Raw genomic sequence first — 18,411 nt, 5'->3', positions numbered from 1 at the left:
TTCACCAGTCAGTCTCTGACAGAAATAAACCAGGCATGCACTACAAGTTGCCCGTTCAGAACATTGTTCAGGGGCAGGTTTGATCAGACACTGCTGGAGAAATGACAGACACATTTTGAAAGAGTGCTCTGTCTTCTAGGAAATGGATGCATATACAGTGCCTGACAGTGTGGTCCGTGTCCAGAGTCAAGTGAATGAAAGCCCTCTCTAATTTAAGAATTTTTCTTTTTAAGATAAAAGTTCATCTTTGCAGACATTCCTTGTTAAGAATTTGGTATCCAAAGGAAAATTGCTTAAGCCTAATTGTAAACAGCTGAATTCATCAGATCCATCAGAACACTGTCATATTTTTGAAGGTATTTTTAGAAGAAATAATATATGTATTCTCCTCCTGATAATCAACAAATGAAGTGTGTGGCTAACGAGTATTTTCTGAAGTGTAGCTGTAAAAGCAGATTCATCTCCAAGGGTGGTTTCTAGCCCTCTGCATTGTTGTCGTCTGTCAAGTAGATTGTCCATTATCACAGTTGCCCCTTGCTTCTGATGGTCATCTACAGTCAGCAGAGCATTTTCACATACTTACCTGGGGAACTTAACAAAACCCCTTGGTGTGTTTTGATTCAGGGTTGATTCCCAGCCAAGAAGTGATCATGACAAAATTATTTTTTCTTATTTTAAAGTAGCTTTGCTTCTTATTCACAGTTAGGGAATTAAAAATGATCGCCAGAGAAGAAATAGCCCATTCCCTTTTTGTTTGACTTTGGAACCAGGTATATCTTTCATTTATTTTTCACTTGTGCAATTTATTCATTCCGTCAGCCAATATTTATGAGGAGGCCACTCTATGCCAGCAGCCCTGCATGGTCAGTGTCCCTGAGACTTAGGGGTGATTGTGACCATGAGGTTGCAGTCCAGCCCACTGAGATTGCAGTGTTGGAAGTGACTTTCAGAGCCCAGTAGTCCAATCTCCTCCTTTATCCATGCAGACATCTTTTCATTAGTATTCCTGCCGGATGATTTCCTAGCCTCTGTGCTTGCTTCGGCTCACTTTTTTTTTGCCACGATCACCTGTTTGATACTGAAAAGCTTTAATTATTAGGTAGTTCTTCCTGAAAATTCAACCACACTTGCTGTTCTGGGCTCTTGTGGGTTCCACTTCTGCCCTTCAGATCAAATCTCTGACTGCGTGAAAACCTGAAGTGTTGAAAGATACATAACTGGGCTATACCTCAGATACTGTTTTGCTCTAGGTACTAGAACAATATGTAACAAATGCCTTTCCTCATATTTCTGAGAGCCATTTGGATCTATGTAAGGTTTGTTCTTCTTTTTTCCTGGGAAAAATACTTCAAGTACCTTTAGTCTTATTTCACGTATGTGGTTTCTGTGTTGTCCTTGCAAGCCTGAGTCCTCACCTTTCTTAGCATTTCATCCACATCTGCTTTTCTTGTTTCTTCCCGTAGGCCTAAGTTACTGTGCTTGTGAATTTGGGGCTTGGATCACTAGTTCATCCAGATGCTCCATGGAGAAAGGGTTCCATGTTCAAATAAAGTAGCGCAGACTGTTCATCTATCTGCACACACACACACACACCACTTTTTGGGAAATTACAAGGAATGTTTAACATATCAACTATGTTACCTCCTAATGTAGTCTGAGCAGGCTGGAATACAACAGTAAGAACATGAGATTTTTTTTTTTAAGTTTATGTTCTATATTTCTCCTACATCAGTACAAATTTCCATTGCCTTTTGAAATATCCATGCATGTTGATAAATCATTCAGCATGACTCAGCTGTCAAACAAAACAGCTGATTTCGTTTTTCCCATTTGAAGAGCTTCCAAGCCTAATTCTAAACTGCAACTCATGCTTTAAAACTGTAGGAATGATTTATTATTTATCACTGTAGCAAGCAACCTATTGGTTTTGACTAGTTTCTTGCAATATGTCATATTAGTTGCACTGTTTGGATATGTCACTTACCAATCCAGTGAACCTTTCTTTTATTTTTTATCCAATAAATGATTAATGTGGTATGGGAGGACAGAATCTTCTGTCACTTTCTAGAAAATACTAATTTTCTAAATCACTTTCAGTAATTAAATTTCTTTGGTACAAAGAAATCTGTTTAACCCTACTGCCTTTTACTTATTAAAAATTTTTAATGTACATGGTTATGGGCTACAGCATGGCATTTTAATCCAAGTCTGTAATGTTCAACAGTTCCCCTCTTTTGATGTCAATTTATGGTTGGAGACTTAGAGCATCTCTCCTCCATTTGTTTATATAAATATGGCTGTTTATTGTGGACTATAGCCTTCCCACTATGTTGAGTAGCACTGGGAATGCATTCCTTTGATGTAACTCTGATCTTGTACCTGTGATCCAAACTCCCTCTATCACCTCCACTTCTTTCATTCTCTATGAATCAGCATTCTGATTTCAGGTCTTTTTGTTTGTATTATTAAGCTTTCACAAATGAGGTAAAATGTGATTTGTCTTTCTGTGTCTGACTTATTTACTTATTATAATATCATCCAATTCCATCCATGTTACTGCAAATGACAATATTTCATTCTTTTTTTAAATATCTGAATTGTGGCCAGTGCCTCAGCTCAATAGGCTAATCCTCTGCCTGCGGTGCTGGCACACCAGGTTCTAGTCCTGGTAGGGGTGCCGGATTCTGTCCTGGTTGCCTCTCTTCCAGTCCAGCTCTCTGCTGCGGCCCAGGAAGGCAGAGGACGATGGCCCAAGTCCTTGGGCCCTGCACCCGCATGGGAGACCAAGAGAAGCACCTGGCTTCTGGCTTCAGATCGGCGCAGTGCGCCGGTCACAGGTGTTGGCCGAAGCGGCCATTAGAGGCTGAACCAACGGAAAAGGAAGACCTTTCTCTTTGTCTCTCTCTCTCACTGTCCACTCCGCCTGCCCCCCCCCAAAAAAAATCTGAATTGTATTCTATTGTGTTGTCATACCACATTTTCTTTATCCATTCATCTGATGATGGATACCTTGGTTGATTCCATATCTTGGCTATTGTGAACAGAGCTGCAATAAGCATAGTGGATCAAGTACCTGTTTGATACAGTGGTTTCATGTTATTTGGATATGTACTGAGTTGAGGGATTGCTGGATCGTATGGCACATCTATTTGGGAATAGGAGAGCAAGGAGGAAGTGGGGTGAGAGTGTGGGAGGGAGGGCATGTATGGTGGGAAGAATCACTATGTAGAATCACTGTGTTCCTAAAATTTTACTTATGAAATGCATAAAGTTTGTATTCCTTAAATAAATGGTTTCTGGGAAAAATAAATCTCCATACTGTTTTCTACAGTGACTGTACTAATTTACATTGCCACCATCAGTATAAAAATATTTCTATTTCTCCGTGTCCTCATCAGCATGTGTTATTTTCTGTTTTTTGATAATAGCTATTCTAACAGAGAGGAGGTGATTCTTCATATGGTTTGGATTTTAATTTTAATTTCCGTGATGGCTAGTGATACTGAACATATTTTCCATATATTTGTGGCCATTTGTAATTCTTCGTTTGATACGTGGCTATTGAGATCCTTTGGCAGTTTGTTAAATGGATTGATAGTTTTTATTGTTGAGTCGTTTGAGTTCCTGATATATTCTGGATATTAATCTTTGTTGGATAATTAGCTTGCAAATATTTTCTCCCAATCTATCTTCACTCTATTGATTGTTTCCTTTGCTATGCAGAAGCTTCTAAGTTTGATATGAGCCCATTTGTCTAGTTTTGCTTTTGTTGCCTGTGTCTTGGGGATCTTATCTAAACAATAGTTACCTACACCAGTGTCTTGATGTGTTTCCCCCACGTTTTCTACTAGCAGTTGCATTGTTTCAGGTCTTAAATCTATGTTTTTGGTCCATCCCAAGTTGGTTTTTGTATAGGTAGTGAATTAGCAGGTAGGTAATATCTCTTATCTGTCTTGTCTCTCTCAAATAAATAAAATAAATATTTTAAAATTACAAAACTCTTACCCCCTTTCCCATAAAATATTTTTCTGAACCAGAATAAACTTATCATTTAAATTCATTTTTCCACCAACCTTTTGAAGTATGCTTTTATTAAGTTAACTGAAGGAAAAGCTACATCAGGTACATAGAAAGTAAGGAGCGTGAGTGGGTGTTTGTTACAACAGTTGAGATGCTACTTGGGATACCTGCATCCCATATCAGACTGCCTGGTTGGAGTCCCAGCTCTGCTTCTTGATTCCAGCTTCCTGATAAGGTTCACCCCCCCAGAGGCAGCAGTTAATGGCTCAAGTACTTGGCATCTGTACCACCATGTGGTAGAGCTAAATTGTGTTGCAGGCTCGTGGCTTTAACCTGGCCCAGCCCTGGCTTTTCCTGGCATTTGGGAAGTAAACCAGTGGATGCAATCTCTCTCTCTCTAACTATGTCTCTGCTTTTCAGGTAAAATGAAAATTAAAAGAAAAAAAGAAGAAAGTAAAAATAATGTTATTCTGTAGCATGGGAAGTATATTAGATTTTGTTTTTTATTTAAAAAGTGACTACAAACTTAAGTATTTAAAGCAACACCCATTTATCTTGGCTTCCCACATGGGTGGCAGTGACCCAAGTACTTGGCCATTTTCCACTGCTTACTCAGGTGCCTTAGCAGGGATCTAGATCAGAAGCAAGCAGCTGGGACCCCAACCAGTACTCAGATATAGGATGATGGCATTATAGGTGGTGGCTTAACCTGCCACACCACAATTTCTGTAGGTCCAAATTCAGGCACAGCTTATGCTCAGTGCTTCCTAAGGCTGAAATTAAGCCATGCTCATCTCAGGCTCAGGGTCCTCCTCCAAGCCTGTGTGGGTTCTTGGCAGAATTTAGCTCCCTATAGTTGAAAACAATGACGCTTATCTGTGACAGGCCTCCAGGTGTACACACAGCCCCAAGGCCACATGCCCATTTGCCTTTTCAAAGCAACTGGAGACCATCTCCCCTCCACTCTTTTTTTTTAAACTTTTATTTAATAAATATAAATTTCCAAAGTACAGCTTTTGGATTACAGTGGCTTTTCCCCTCCATAACTTTCCTCCCACCCACAACCCTCCCATCTCCCACTCCCTCTCCCATCCCATTCACATCAAGATTCATTTTCAATTATCTTTATATACAGACGATCCATTTAGTATATATTAAGTAAAGATTCCAACAGTTTGCACCCACACAGAAACATAGAGTGTAAAGTACTGTTTGAGTACTAGTTATAGCATTAATTCACATTGTACAACACATTAAGGACAGAGATCCTACGTGGGGAGTAAGTGCACAGTGACTCCTGTTGTTGATTTAACAATTGGCACTCTTGTTTATGGTGTCAGTAATCACCCTAGACTCTTGTCATGAGTTGCCAAGGCTATGGAAGCCTTTTGAGTTCGCTGACTTCGATCTTATTTAGACAAGGTCATAGTCAAAGTGGAAGTTCTCTCCTCCCTTCAGAGAAAGGTACCTTCTTCTTTGATGGCCCGTTCTTTCCACTGGGATCTCACAGAGATCTTTCATTTAGGGTATTTTTTTTTTTTTTGCCTGAGTGTCTTGGTTTCCATGCCTAAAATACTCTCATGGGCTTTTAAGCCAGATCTGAATGTCTTAAGGGCAGATTCTGAGGCCAGAGTGCTGTTTAGGACATCTGCCATTCTATGAGTCTGCTGTATAACTTGCTTCCCATGTTGGATCGTTCTCTCCTTTTTGATTCTGTCAGTTCGTATTAGCAGACACTAGTCTTGTTTATGCGATCCCTTTGACTCCTAATCCTACCAATACAATTAATTGTGAACTGAAACTGATCACTTTGACTAGTGAGATGGCATTGGTACATGCCACCTTGATGGGATTGAATTGGAATCCCCTGGCACGTTTCTAACTCTACTATTTGGGGCAAGTCCAATTGAACATGTGCCAAACTGTACATCTCCTCCCTCTCTTATTTCCACTCTTATATTTAACAGGGATCACTCAGTTAATTTTAAACACCTAAGAATAATTGTGTATTAATTGCAGAGTTCAACCAACAGTATTAAGTAGAACAAAAAAAATTACTAGAAGGGATAAAATATTAAGTTGTTGACCATCTCCCCTCCACTCTTAAGCTCCCAGTCTTTCTGTGAAAGCTTTTTTACCCGATTAAGCCAGTCTCACCTTGGATAAGCTCTCTTCTCATGAATTCTGAATCAGTTGATTTGGGACCTTTATCACATCTGCAGAATCCCTTCACCTTTGCCAGGCAACATAGTCATCATATTTACAGGTCCTGTACGTAGTCACCAGGAGAGGATGATGTGGGGCATGCATGCCAGGGATTGAGAATATTGGGGCCATCTCAGCATTCAGCCTACCATAGAACCCCGCTCTAACTAAAGTGATGTGTTAACAGACTCCTAATTGGGGTGAGGAATTAAGTCGTAAGGAAGAGCCACCAGCATTGCAAAGGTTCTGAGCAGGAAGCTTGTTACGAACAAGAACAGTAGGAAAACAGTGTCAGCAGAGTGGTGTGAGTTGGAGTCAGAGAGTTAGCAGGGACCAAGTCACATCGGGCTGTGAAGCTCGTGGGAAAGACTGGATCTCGGTGTTGGAGGATGTGAAAACTGCTGGAGGCCTGTGAGCAGCAAAGTGCTCTGATCTGAGTGAAATTTTCAAAAGAGCGCTGCCCTTGCTTTACAGACCTTAGACCATAAAGACACTGGCAGCACAGAGCCTCTGGACTGGTGACTGAAGTGATTCCCTGAGTGATGATGACACTTGGTCCACAGTGGGGCCTGAAGAACGTGGAGAGCAATTGTTGGATTCTGGGTTGGAGAGAAGGAACTCAGAGAAAGATTACTAAGGTTTTGGCCTGAAGACAAAGATGAATAAAGTCGCTGTTTCCCAAAACGAGGAAGAATGTTGGAGATGCTGGTCTGGGTAGAAAAAAAAAAATCAGTTTCGGATTTGTTGGGTTGGAGTTGCCTATAAGATATCTACCTGGAGATGTCAAGTTGGTGCTTAAATTATTTCAACAATGCCTGGGCCCGAGAGGGAAATTTGAGAGAACTGCTGGTGTATACGGCACTGCATGCTGTGAAAGTAGATGAGTCACCTAGGGAATGAGTGAAGGTGGAGAAGAGAAGTGGGCTCATGCATTTTCCCGTTGCCATTGCACGGAGCAGCAGTCAGCAGATTGAGAAGGAGTGGCTGGTGAAGTACAGAGATGGTATGGAAAAGATGCTTAAACACAGGCATGAAGAGCTGCAGTAAACACTATTAGCACATCATGCACAATAAGTACTAAGAAGTCACTAATGAATTTAGCAAAATGAAGGGCATTCTTGACCTTGGCAAGAACTATTTCTGTAAAGTGATTGGGACAAAAGCCTGAATGAACTGGTATCTAGATAACATAGCAAGAGACCACGGGCTAGATAACTTGTGAGTACCCGTAACTCTTACAAGAAAGTCTTTGAAGAGGGTAGCAAAATACAGAGCAATAGCTCATTAAAATTATGAGGTAAAGGAGTTTTTTTTTTTTTTTTAAGTATGTTTATTGGTACTGAGAATGGTCAAGTAGAGAAGGTAAAATTGAATGAGAGGGGACATTGGAAGACCACGTTCCCCGAGGGGTTAGAAGAGATGACACCCTGGCATCCATGTAGATGCCAGTCTTGGGAGGGTGGAGAGTTCATCTTTTGGACAATGCAGCCACCATAAGAGGAAGGCAGACAGAGGAGACAGGGAGAATTGCTAGGAGATTGGTAGTTTTTTGAGGACAGGAGTATAGAAGTCCTTTTGTGTTTTTTCTGTATTCTTAGTAAAATTAAGGAGTATCATCCATTGAGAGTGAGGGAGCGAAAGAAGGTGTTAAAGGTTTGACAACAGAGGATAATAATTGTACAGGAGAGGCATTTTACTAGGGAAGTGTGCTTGGATTAACAGCCTGCACCAAGGGATCACTTGAGGTTAATGATTGTGAACTTTAAGTGCCCTTGGAATGGATATTTTCCTAATGTCCCAGAATATGAGTGTGTATGTGCATGCATGATTATAATTGGGACAGAAAAAAATTTTTAAAAATTATGGAAGATTCTGGAGCATGAGCATGGGCTCCAGGTTTAGAAACACTGTCTAAGTAATAAATAAATATGAGACACAGAATTGCCATCAAGATGATCTTTCATGTGCACAGTGGCAGTACCCTGTCTTCTCTCACCACCAGCATCCTCTCATAGGTCCAACTTCATTGTCTTGGAATTCCTGAAGCTACAAGCTCCTTGGATGTCAAAAGCCTACCATCCAGTGTGGGTCCCTGACATGTAATGTCTTCATTCCCCACTTCCCATTGGAAATTTACTCAGGATCCTTCGTACCTCCTCTGCTGGGCCCCAGCAGCTCTCTCTCAAAGCAGAGTGGGGAATAGGGAGAGGAAGGGCTAGTCACAGCCAGTGTTTATCAGATTTTTTTGTTTAAAATACCATGCCCTCTTTTGTAAATTTTCATTCTGTTCCATCAACCACATCAAGGTTCTGATGTATGTTCATGAATGTGTATACAGAAAGCACACACATATATGCATCCTATTTATGTGCATACACACAAACACACATGTGGTTATGTGTGTCTTTGTGACTCACTGGCCTACAGTGTGTGCATACTGGCTACTGGGAAGTAGTCTACTTGCCCTTCTGATCCCGCTGAGGCCATTTGCGTGTGACATTTCCCTGTGTTCAGCTCCAGAGATCAGTGGGTAGCTGACTTCAGTTTAAGCCCATCTCCTATCAGCTCTTAACTAATGCTGTGTGGGTGGCTGCCCTCTCCCCACGTCTTGGAAAGGTCACTCTGACTTTATTTTTGACATAGCATTTTCAGAGTTACCTGCTAGGAGCATGACTTCCTTCCTCACCACACATATAAACTCCCCCACTCCCCCAGGTAAACCTCATCTTCATTGTGTTAGTAGAAAATTGGGAAATATTTTACTTTTCAAAATGTCACATTCTACAAGAAAATACAAAAACATTGTGACTTCCGGTAATATATTTCTCCATTATTTACTCGTGTTTTGCGATCATAGGCAATAGATTGTGGAGGCAAAAGGTTAATTCCCTCCTTGGGAAAAAAAAAATTACTGCTTTAATGTGCTTTTAAAACTGACCTGATGTATGCATGATTGAAGAAATAGGATTAGACCTTAGGTCTAAATGTCAGAATGCTAAAGATAATTAAAATGTAGAGATTTTTTTTTTGCTTTTATGTACTGTGTAAATGTTATCTTGTCTGTTATATATATGGTAATGCCATCTATGATATTAGAACATGGAGTATCATAAGGCCAGGTACAAGATAAGGAAATATCCCTCAACATGTCTCTGGAGAAAAATACCAGGTGGGCTGTTTTGCAACTTATATACTACCAATAGACAATAATACCATTTCTGACTTTTCTCAAATGTTGTACAAATATTTTGCTATTAGTATATTTTTTCATAAGACCAAATAGACACATGTTTCACATCAAACGTGTTTCTTAGAGTCAGGCTCAGTGGCTGGGAAACATGATAAACCTGTCAGTTAAATTGTTCATCCTTTGTGCCAATGCTGTTTATACGTTCACAGCCCGGCCTGAAACAGTGCATCCACAGTTCTGCTCAAGGCAGTCTTGATGGTTGTGCTACAGCGGTAGACTGGTATGGAACCTCTCATCAGATTGCTCATAATGAATGTAACTTATGACTGTATGGCAGTATGGTAGAACTTTGACCAGCCAGTTAAAGACTGAAGAGCCACATCAAGGTAGTGACGGCTCTGCTTGTCGAGAACAATCATAATCATGTCTAGAATATTTATTTTAATAAAAAAATCCTTCAGCATGACAGTTGTTGCCTAACTTATTGTTTTAGCTTCTTTTTGAAGAGTGTACATGGCTATTTGTAAAGATTGACTTTGCAAATTCTTATTTCATAAAGAAAGCTAAATCCGTTGGAAACAATTTTGATCCAGATAGGGTTTGTGCATCCGAAGAGCTCACCATGTAGACAGAGAGATCTGGCCCAGCAAAAATGACTAATGCAAGGTAGAAAGTGATAAATACAGTATGAAGACAGATCAAAAGAAGAGCTATGGGTAGTTGGAAGAAGGTGAGAGCTCTATTGTCTGGATGCTATCTTTGGTTTGCTTGTTCCCATAGTAACCCGTGTTTATGTTTTTCAACAGCCAAATTTTGAGAAGAGTAATGGGTCAGATGAATCCAGCAGCAGCAGCAGGCTGTGTTCTTTGCTGTAGGGCTTGCCAGTCTTCAATTATTTCTGACATGACCTGCATTTGTCTTTCAGTAGAGCAGTATTCATGATTATGTAGGCACCAAATTATCAGAAATGCACTTCTTTCATCTGAACAGTTTTGGCATTTTGCTTATTTTTGTGAATGTTCTTCTTTTGGTTGTTTTCTTTCCTTTGAAAATCAGAGTCCTTGTTGCACCTCTTGGCTTTACTGTTAGTGGTGTCTTTCAAAAGTATGAAGTAGCTACTAAGCATTGAGCATCTGCTTTGTCTCCTTTATTGTCATAAAACTTCCATAGCATCAGTACATTTGTCACTGACATTTGCCAGGGGTGGGGATGAAGGTTTCAAGGCTTGAAAAATTTTCCAACATTATAAAGCTCACAAGAACTGGGAGACCCTGAGCAGGGCTGAGCGTGGGTGTGTTTAGCAGGTCAGTCCCAGTTCTTCTCCACTTGGCTCTGTGGCCTCACTTTCTGCAGTTCCATTTTGAATACAGTAAAAAACTCCAGTACTTTTAGGGTTGTTCCATTTATCTGTCTTCTTACTAACATTTCACATAAATTGTCTTTTAACAGCGGTTTCCTGATAAATTCATCATTAAATGTTGTGACAGGATACATGAAAATATTTTTTCTTGGAGGAGATGGTAAAGATAATGATGCAAATAGCAACCAGCATTTGTAGTGCTTTGTAATTTTAAAAGCACTGTAATGTCGCTTCCCTGGTTTAATTTTTCCTTTCGTGCTACATTTTCTGCTGATGGGTAAAAAGGAAAGACCGGAGATCTAAGTGGTTTTCCTAAAGTCACAGAGCTGCCTTGCCTGGGCTGGCTGGCCTCTGAGTGTGTGGATGCTAATCCAGTATGATGGATAATTCAGTGTTATTGGGCAATAGTGTAAGTATAGGTGATTATGAGGCAGTATAAAGTCTTACCTTTCACATATCCACAATTCTTTTGCCAGTAAACATATTCACTGAATGAAAGTTTAATATTCTCAAAATTTTGGGGCCGGTGCCATGGCACAGTAGGTTAATCCTCCACCTGTGTCGCTGGCATCCCATATGGGCACCGGTTCTAGTCCTGGCTGCTCACCTTCCAATCCAGCTCTTTTCTATGGCCTAGGAAAGCAGTAGAAGATGGCCCAAGTGCTTGGGCTCCTGCACTCATGTGGGAGACTGGGAGGAAGCACCTGGCTCCTGGCTTCGGATCGGCATAGTTCCAGCCATTGTGGCCATCTGGGGAGTGAACCAGCAGAAGGAAGACCTCTTTCTCTGTCTCTCCCCTTCACTGTCTGTAACTCTGCTTCTCAAATAAATAAATAAAATCTTTAAAAAAAATTCTCAAAAATTTGATAATATAAGGGATGCAAAATAGAATAAAAACCCTCCATTATGAGGTAATATTTATTTTTCTGAAAGCTGATCAAAAAGGCGTTCTTTGTGAGTAGAAATACTTTCATGAATAGGGAATATATAGATGAAGAATCATTCAAAGATAATTATTACTTCTTCATTTTCAAGCTATATATGCCCATCTTAGAAATTTAGGAAATCAAAATAAATTTTAAAATAAGAATTAAAATCATTTGTAATCCCATCACTCAACTATAAATCATTATTAGCCTTTTGAAAAATATTCTTGTAAACTTTCTCCTACATATGAGATTACTTTAAAAAATGCGTGGAAAAATGAAATTAAGAAAAAAGCTTTAATTTTTTTTTTAAAAGAACTAACTCCAATTCTTCTCAAACTATTCAGAACAATCGAAAAAGAGGGAATCCTCCCAAATTCTTTCTATGAAGCCAGCATCACCTTAATTCCTAAGCAGGAAAAAGATGCAGCATTGAAAGAGAATTACAGGCCTGCACCGTGGCTCAACAGGCTAATCCTCCACCTTGCGGCGCTGGCACACCGGGTTCTAGTCCCGGTTGGGGCGCCGGATTCTATCCCGGTTGCCCCTCTTCAGGCCAGCTCTCTGCTATGGCCCGGGAAGGCTAGTGGAGGATGGCCCAAGTGCTTGGGCCCTGTACCCGCATGGGAGACCAGGAGAAGCACCTGGCTCCTGGCTTCGGATCAGTGCTATGCGCCAGCCGCAGTGGCCATTGGAGGGTGAACCAACGGCAAAAAGGAAGACCTTTCTCTCTGTCTCTTTCTCTCTCTCACTATCCACTCTGCCTGTCAAAAAAAAAAAAAAAAAAGAGAGAGAGAGAGAATTACAGACCAATATCCCTGATGAACATAGATGCAAAAAATCCTCAATAAAATTCTGGCCAATAGAATGCAACGAAAAGCTTTAATTTTAGTGCAATATTTTTTGAAATCCAAATGTTTTTCAGAGTGTGCATTTTCCATGAATTTTTTAAGAACCCCTTATAAATATTTGTATTTATATTTAAAAATATTGTATGAATATTTTGTTTTATAATCTGATTTATTTAGTGATGTATCTTGACCATCTTTCACTAGCAATAAACATAAATATCTACAGTCTCTTTGTATGACTGCCCTGTATCTTGATCGCATGTACCAAAGCTCATAGTACTTAAAGAAAAAGTTATTTGATATTTAGGGAGTTCTTGGTTTTCTCAGTATTGCAGCACGCAAGGCCTAGATCTACAGAAGCGATGTTTGGAAGTAGCCTAGTAGAAAGAGGCTTTTGCCATTAAAGTCTGACCTTAGTGACTTGTTCTGAGACTTTGGGAAACTTGAAGACAGAACTGAGTAAGCCCAGTATCAAAGCACACGGGGATTACTTAGGGGCTCCAAGTAACTCTTGATCAGCTCGTGGCGCCTTCACCCATGTAGCAGCAGATAAGACTGTCAGTGGTGGGGCTAAGTTCTCAGAGCAGAGTTTCAGCTAAGGCCCTGCACCTTGAAGCTACAAAAATGAATGATTTCTGAGGATAACCTGTCCACTAGTGACAGAACAGAAAGATAGGATTCCAGTTTGAAGTTGTCCTTTCGCATACTTTAAAAGTCCTTGTTTGCTGTGAGTCCCCAGACTTAGAAGAAGTGATGTGTGGGGAACGAGACAGAGCAGATACCTAGCATGTGCTAGACCCTTAATAAACATGTACAAATGCCAACTGAATGCTGCTTAATAAAAGGTGTGTTTCACAAACTTGTAATGTTAAGATGCCTCACAAGTTTTGGTTTTTTTTTTTTTTTTTTTGCAGCTTTGTTTTTGACCTTATAATGGAAATGTGTACAAAAAAAGTATTCTGTGTTAGAGTTCACTGTAAAGATTTCCAAGTAAGTTAATACTTTGGACATAATCTCTATATTTTATTCTTTTACATACCCTCCCTTTACAACCACCTGGACTCTGCTGTAAGATCCCCGAGTTTCCTTCGTAGGGAGTTAGGCTGAGTGAGAGAGCTGCAGGAGCACTCCCTGGCCTTCAGCCATCCCCAGCGAGGGTTACTGCCCTGAAGCTGGGCACCAGTGCCTGCTCACTAGTCCTGGCTGCATCTTGGGCAGGTCTCAACATTTGGATTTTTTTTTTTTTTAAGTAGGAACCATCCTGCCAGAGAAGGGTCTGGGGAAAGAAGCACATCACTCCAGCCCTTTAAGTCTCCCTCCTCCCTGTTTGCCCACTGAACCATGGTGAAGCTAGGTACATGCCAGCAGCTACAAGGCGGAATCTGGCAGGCCTCCATGGAGCTCTTCCACAGCTGCAGCTGTGATGCAGGTGTTTTCCCTGGGGTCAGGAGTGGGGTGAAGGTGCAGTGTCACATGGCCAGCACCGCGATTCGAACCCCAGGGCCACCCTTGAGAGTGGAGCAGAGCAGCCTTCATCATACATCTCCCAGCTCTGTGGCTGGCCGTCGATCCTGTGCCTAGACTGATGGCCTTGGGTGTGTTTCTGGGATTCTTACATCTTCTTGCTTCTTTCTCATGAGCCTTTAATGTCATTCATCACACAAATAGGCATGACCAGAAAACGTTTTAAAAACCATGAGTACCTTATAAAGCTTCAGTGGCAGTTAAGCCAATGTTAATTACCCAATGCCTTGGCTGGTAACAGCCTGAACTTTTAACTAACTCTGTAAATATTTCAAGTTATCCTTTCTGTAGTTTGCACACCCCTTTTCCCTTACCTTTTTTTTTTTTTTTTTTTTTTTTTGCATTCCACCTTTCCTAGCAGCTCTTGATATAACCTGCCGCTCTTGCATTCTAAAAATTCTCTCCAGTTTTATCAGGGAAGCTTGTCTCACAGGACCTGTCCTCTTGATCAGAGTTGAATAATTCTGGAGACTGTTTGCAAAGTTATTTCAGTTCTCAGTTACCATATCCCCAGAGATAATGAGTGGTGAGAGTTCTTCCTTGAAATGTTGAGTCCGGGGAAGGTAACAAGCATATTTCAATCTGGGGGATTTCTCTGCATTAACTTTTTTTTCCCTGTAGAAACCAGACTTCCTGGAATATAATTTCAATTTGATTTTGTCATCCCCAAAGAACTAGAGAACTTTGTTCTCTGTGGTAAAATCCGTACTGTTGTTAGCGAGTACTGCCCAGTGAATTTCACTGGTTGGTCTCTATAGTAGTTGACTGTCACTGCCGTAGCCTAGTAGCATAAAGCAGCACAAAATTTCCTATCTTCTGGTTCTGTGTATCACATGTTCAGCACAAGTCTCACTGGGTTCAGCTCAGGATGTGTGCAGGGCCACGTTCCTTCCCAGAGGCCGTCGGCATGGATCTACTGCCTTGCCCTTCCCAGTTTCTAGAGGCCACCCGCTTCCCTTGGCTCTTGGGCCTCTTCCTCTGTCTGCGAAGCCAGCAATATCACACCTCCCCAGCCCTGCCTCTGTCCTCACGTTTCTCTTGCTGACCCTAGTGGGGAAAGGTTCTCAGCTTCTAGGGACTCATGTGGTTACAATGCACCCAGTTAGACCTCCCGTGCTAAGGTCCCGTATCACGTCTACATAGTGCCTTTCTTCACATACAGTAACTTGGAGATATTTGGGGGCCATCATTTCCATAATAGAGAAGGGCTTTAAGTCTCTTTAGGTCATGGTGTATAATTTCTTTACTAATTGTTGTTAATACTTTCTCCCTGGTCCCACATTTCTTTCTACTATGGGACCTGGTGTGGTGCCTGCCACATTCCTAACATGCAGGCTCCCCTAAAGTTGGACAGTGAACTTCCATGATTTTGAAATTGTTAGGGTGCCCACAGTATGTTCAATGCTACAAAGAAAATAGACATGAATGCATCTTTTTTCTGCCTTCATAAAGCATCAGAGCTAATCATTTGGAAATAAGCAGTTCTTGCCTCATTCCTTATGATACGAGGGATTTCCTTTTTCTTTTTTAGGAAAAGATTTTTTAAAATTTTTATTTGAAAGGTAGTGTGACAAAGAAAGAGGGAGAGATAGAGAAAAAGAAACCCTGGGCAAGGGCCTAATGGTTTACAAAAAACTGAGTGACACAGGTTTCCAGGACTATCACCTGTCATTGCTTTGGCAACTGTGGACAAAACCATTTAGTGAATAGCATGATGCATTGGGCTGTCGCTAGATTGACCACATTTAGATTGGGGGATGCTGTCAGGGGTATTAAATGGGTAAAGGAAGCCCTGGGGTCAAACTACTCAGGGGACCCTGCTCAAAAGATCATCTGTGGAATTGCAGACCAGGGGAGAGAAGTGATGTCAGCACCTGGATATGGTACCAGGGTTTGGATGCTGATAGCTGATGGTCTGGTGGTGGTAAGGCCAAAAGGATAAGGCAGAGGTGGAACTGGAGAATACCGAGAGTCTACCACAAAGGACATGGAGGGGACAAAGAGCCAGCCGCTGAAGGGGATGAATGGTTCAAGTCACATTTACCCAGGAGATGCCTTTTGGAAGTGGCCAAGTTTGACCCTGTGTTGTGAGAAATAATGAAGAGCATAAACTTACCTGAGCTGAAAAGCATCAACTGAGAACAAGGTTGTCAGTAACCACTGTATTTTAGGGAACTGCAGCAAAATAAAAACCTGCCACCTGAGAAGGATCTTATTTTCAGCAGAATTTGACTGCATAGCGTAACTAGGGATTATGTTCTGAGTTTCCAGCTTCCGAGCCACATGGATATCAGGCTTTCACACAAAAATGAAAACTACTTGTTTTAAAGCCTTTCAGAAAATAAAACTCTGCACTGTCTCTGGCAATCTGGCTCAGGAAGTTTCCCCAGTGAGGTCCTCATCTCCAAAGGAAAAGGAGTTTGGGTGGAGTCTAGAATGAGGTCAGACAGCAGAGAGGCTGTGAAGGAGGCCTGGCCTCACAGCGTTGATGTCCAGCCTCTCCAGAACCCTTGGGCTCATTCTCATTTGCAGAGATAGATCTCTTCTCCAGCAAAGCTCTGCAGAGCTTCTGCCCTGGGTGAGAAAGCAGACCCCTCTTAGTCTGTACCCAGGGCAGAAGTTAGAGCCTGCTGCAGTGGGGGTGAGTTTTCCCATCACAAGATGGAGGACTTGCCAATGTGACAGCTATTCAACCTTGCCTTTGCTGCCTTCATGGGGAAGCTCAGGGGTTCCGCAGAATCCAACCCTGTGCATTTTTCTGGAGTTGGTTCTAGAGTTTCTTGCAGTGGAGCAGATACAAGGTCAAGCTCAGTCAAAAACTGAGAGTTTTGTCCTTTGGTCTGTTCTCTTTTTATAGTCTGATTGCACCATTTTGCTCCCTCTGAAAGAGAAAGCTTTCTCTGAGAATGTTCAGATGAAGTATGAGTCCTCTAAAAGGCTTACAATGAATGTTTATCACCACAGCATGGGCTACAGCATTTTAAACTCGCACATTGTAAATCACACCAAGGATCCCCGGCGCGTTGGCCTTTTGACTGCATTAACCTGACTGCTCTGTTGCAGGAAACTGCAGTGTTTGCAGAGAGCGTTTTCAGCAATGTCCAGTTAGTTAAGAAGAATCACTTTGTTTCCCAAAATCTTGTCTTCCTCAGCTCTCTGCTTGCAGAAGGTCTGAAGGAAAACAATGTTGTGGCATAGCAGGTTAAGCTACTGGCTGCTGCACTGGCATCCGTACAGGCAGTTCCGTGCCCACCGTGCTTGCTGCCTCACCTTCCGTTCCACAGCCAAGGCTCCACTCACTTTTCCAAAACGCTGTCAGTGTTGGCAATTTTGTGTCTGCCCCAACACAGTGTGGCAAGGTGTGTGCATTTGGTTGTGTATAGAATTGATAGAGCATATGTTTTAATCTTTCAGTCTCTTTCTAAACTCCTGGTCCTTCTATATTTTCTTTCCTATTTCTTGAAGAATTATTAAGGCTGCTCTTGGTGGCCAGTGCTGTGGGTTAGTGGGTTAAAGCCCCAGCCTGCAACACCGACGTCCCATATGGGTGCCAGTTTGAGCCCCGGTTGCTCCACTTTTGATCCAGCTCCCTGCTAATGTGCCTGGTAAAATAGTGGGGATGATCCCAAGTCCTTGGGCCCCTGCACCCACGTGGGAGACCTGGAAGAAGCTCCTGGCTTCTGGCTTCAGCCTGGCCCAGCCCTGTTCATTGTGGCCATTTGCAGAGTGAACCAGCAGATGGAAGACTCCTCTCTCTCTGTCTCTATCTCTCTGTGTAACTCTGCCTTTCAAATAAATAAGAATAAATCTTTTTTTTTTTTTAAAGGCTGCTCTTTTCAGTGCTAGCATCCTTTGTTATCAGCAGCCTTTGGGTCGTTTCCCAGTATTTTATTATTAAGATTACTTATAGGACGAATCAAGCTGCTGCCCAGTAGCCTCTCTTAGGCTAGAATTGACTTTTTGATGTTTAGTAAATCACCACGTTTAAGGACTCCAAACCTATGATAGTAGCCTTGGACTTTAAGTTGCATATTGAGTGATAAGAAAAGGACATATATTTTTCCCATCCTATTCAAACTGTATTATTGGTGTTGAAACTACAGAAAGGTCAGTCGCATCTAAGGTTACCAAGAAGGACGTTATCTCTGCCATGAAGCTGACAGTACCCTTGATGTACTCAACAGTGTTGCCCAGACCTTCTGCCGTCCCTCAAAAGTCAGCTTCTGTTGTTTACTCCTGCTCCTGCATCACTTAGGAAAAAAGAAGCCACTTAAAAGCAGTTTAAGATGCTGCAGAGATGAACAAGAGCTTTGGCAGAACCTCCCCAGGAAGGGA

At 41.6% G+C, this 18,411-nt stretch overlaps 1 protein-coding gene across 2 annotated transcripts in view; it reads left to right on the top strand.

Moving 5' to 3' along the window:
- Positions 1–18,411, top strand: part of STK39 (serine/threonine kinase 39) — a 357,460-nt gene that overhangs the window by 212,191 nt on the left and 126,858 nt on the right. The gene's annotated exons all lie outside the window — the stretch shown is intronic.

Source organism: Lepus europaeus, chromosome 1 (assembly GCF_033115175.1).
Source record: "Lepus europaeus isolate LE1 chromosome 1, mLepTim1.pri, whole genome shotgun sequence".
Classification (NCBI taxonomy): domain Eukaryota; kingdom Metazoa; phylum Chordata; class Mammalia; order Lagomorpha; family Leporidae; genus Lepus; species Lepus europaeus.
The sequence above is the reverse complement of the archived record's forward strand: the minus strand, read 5'-3'. Positions and strand labels throughout refer to the sequence as shown.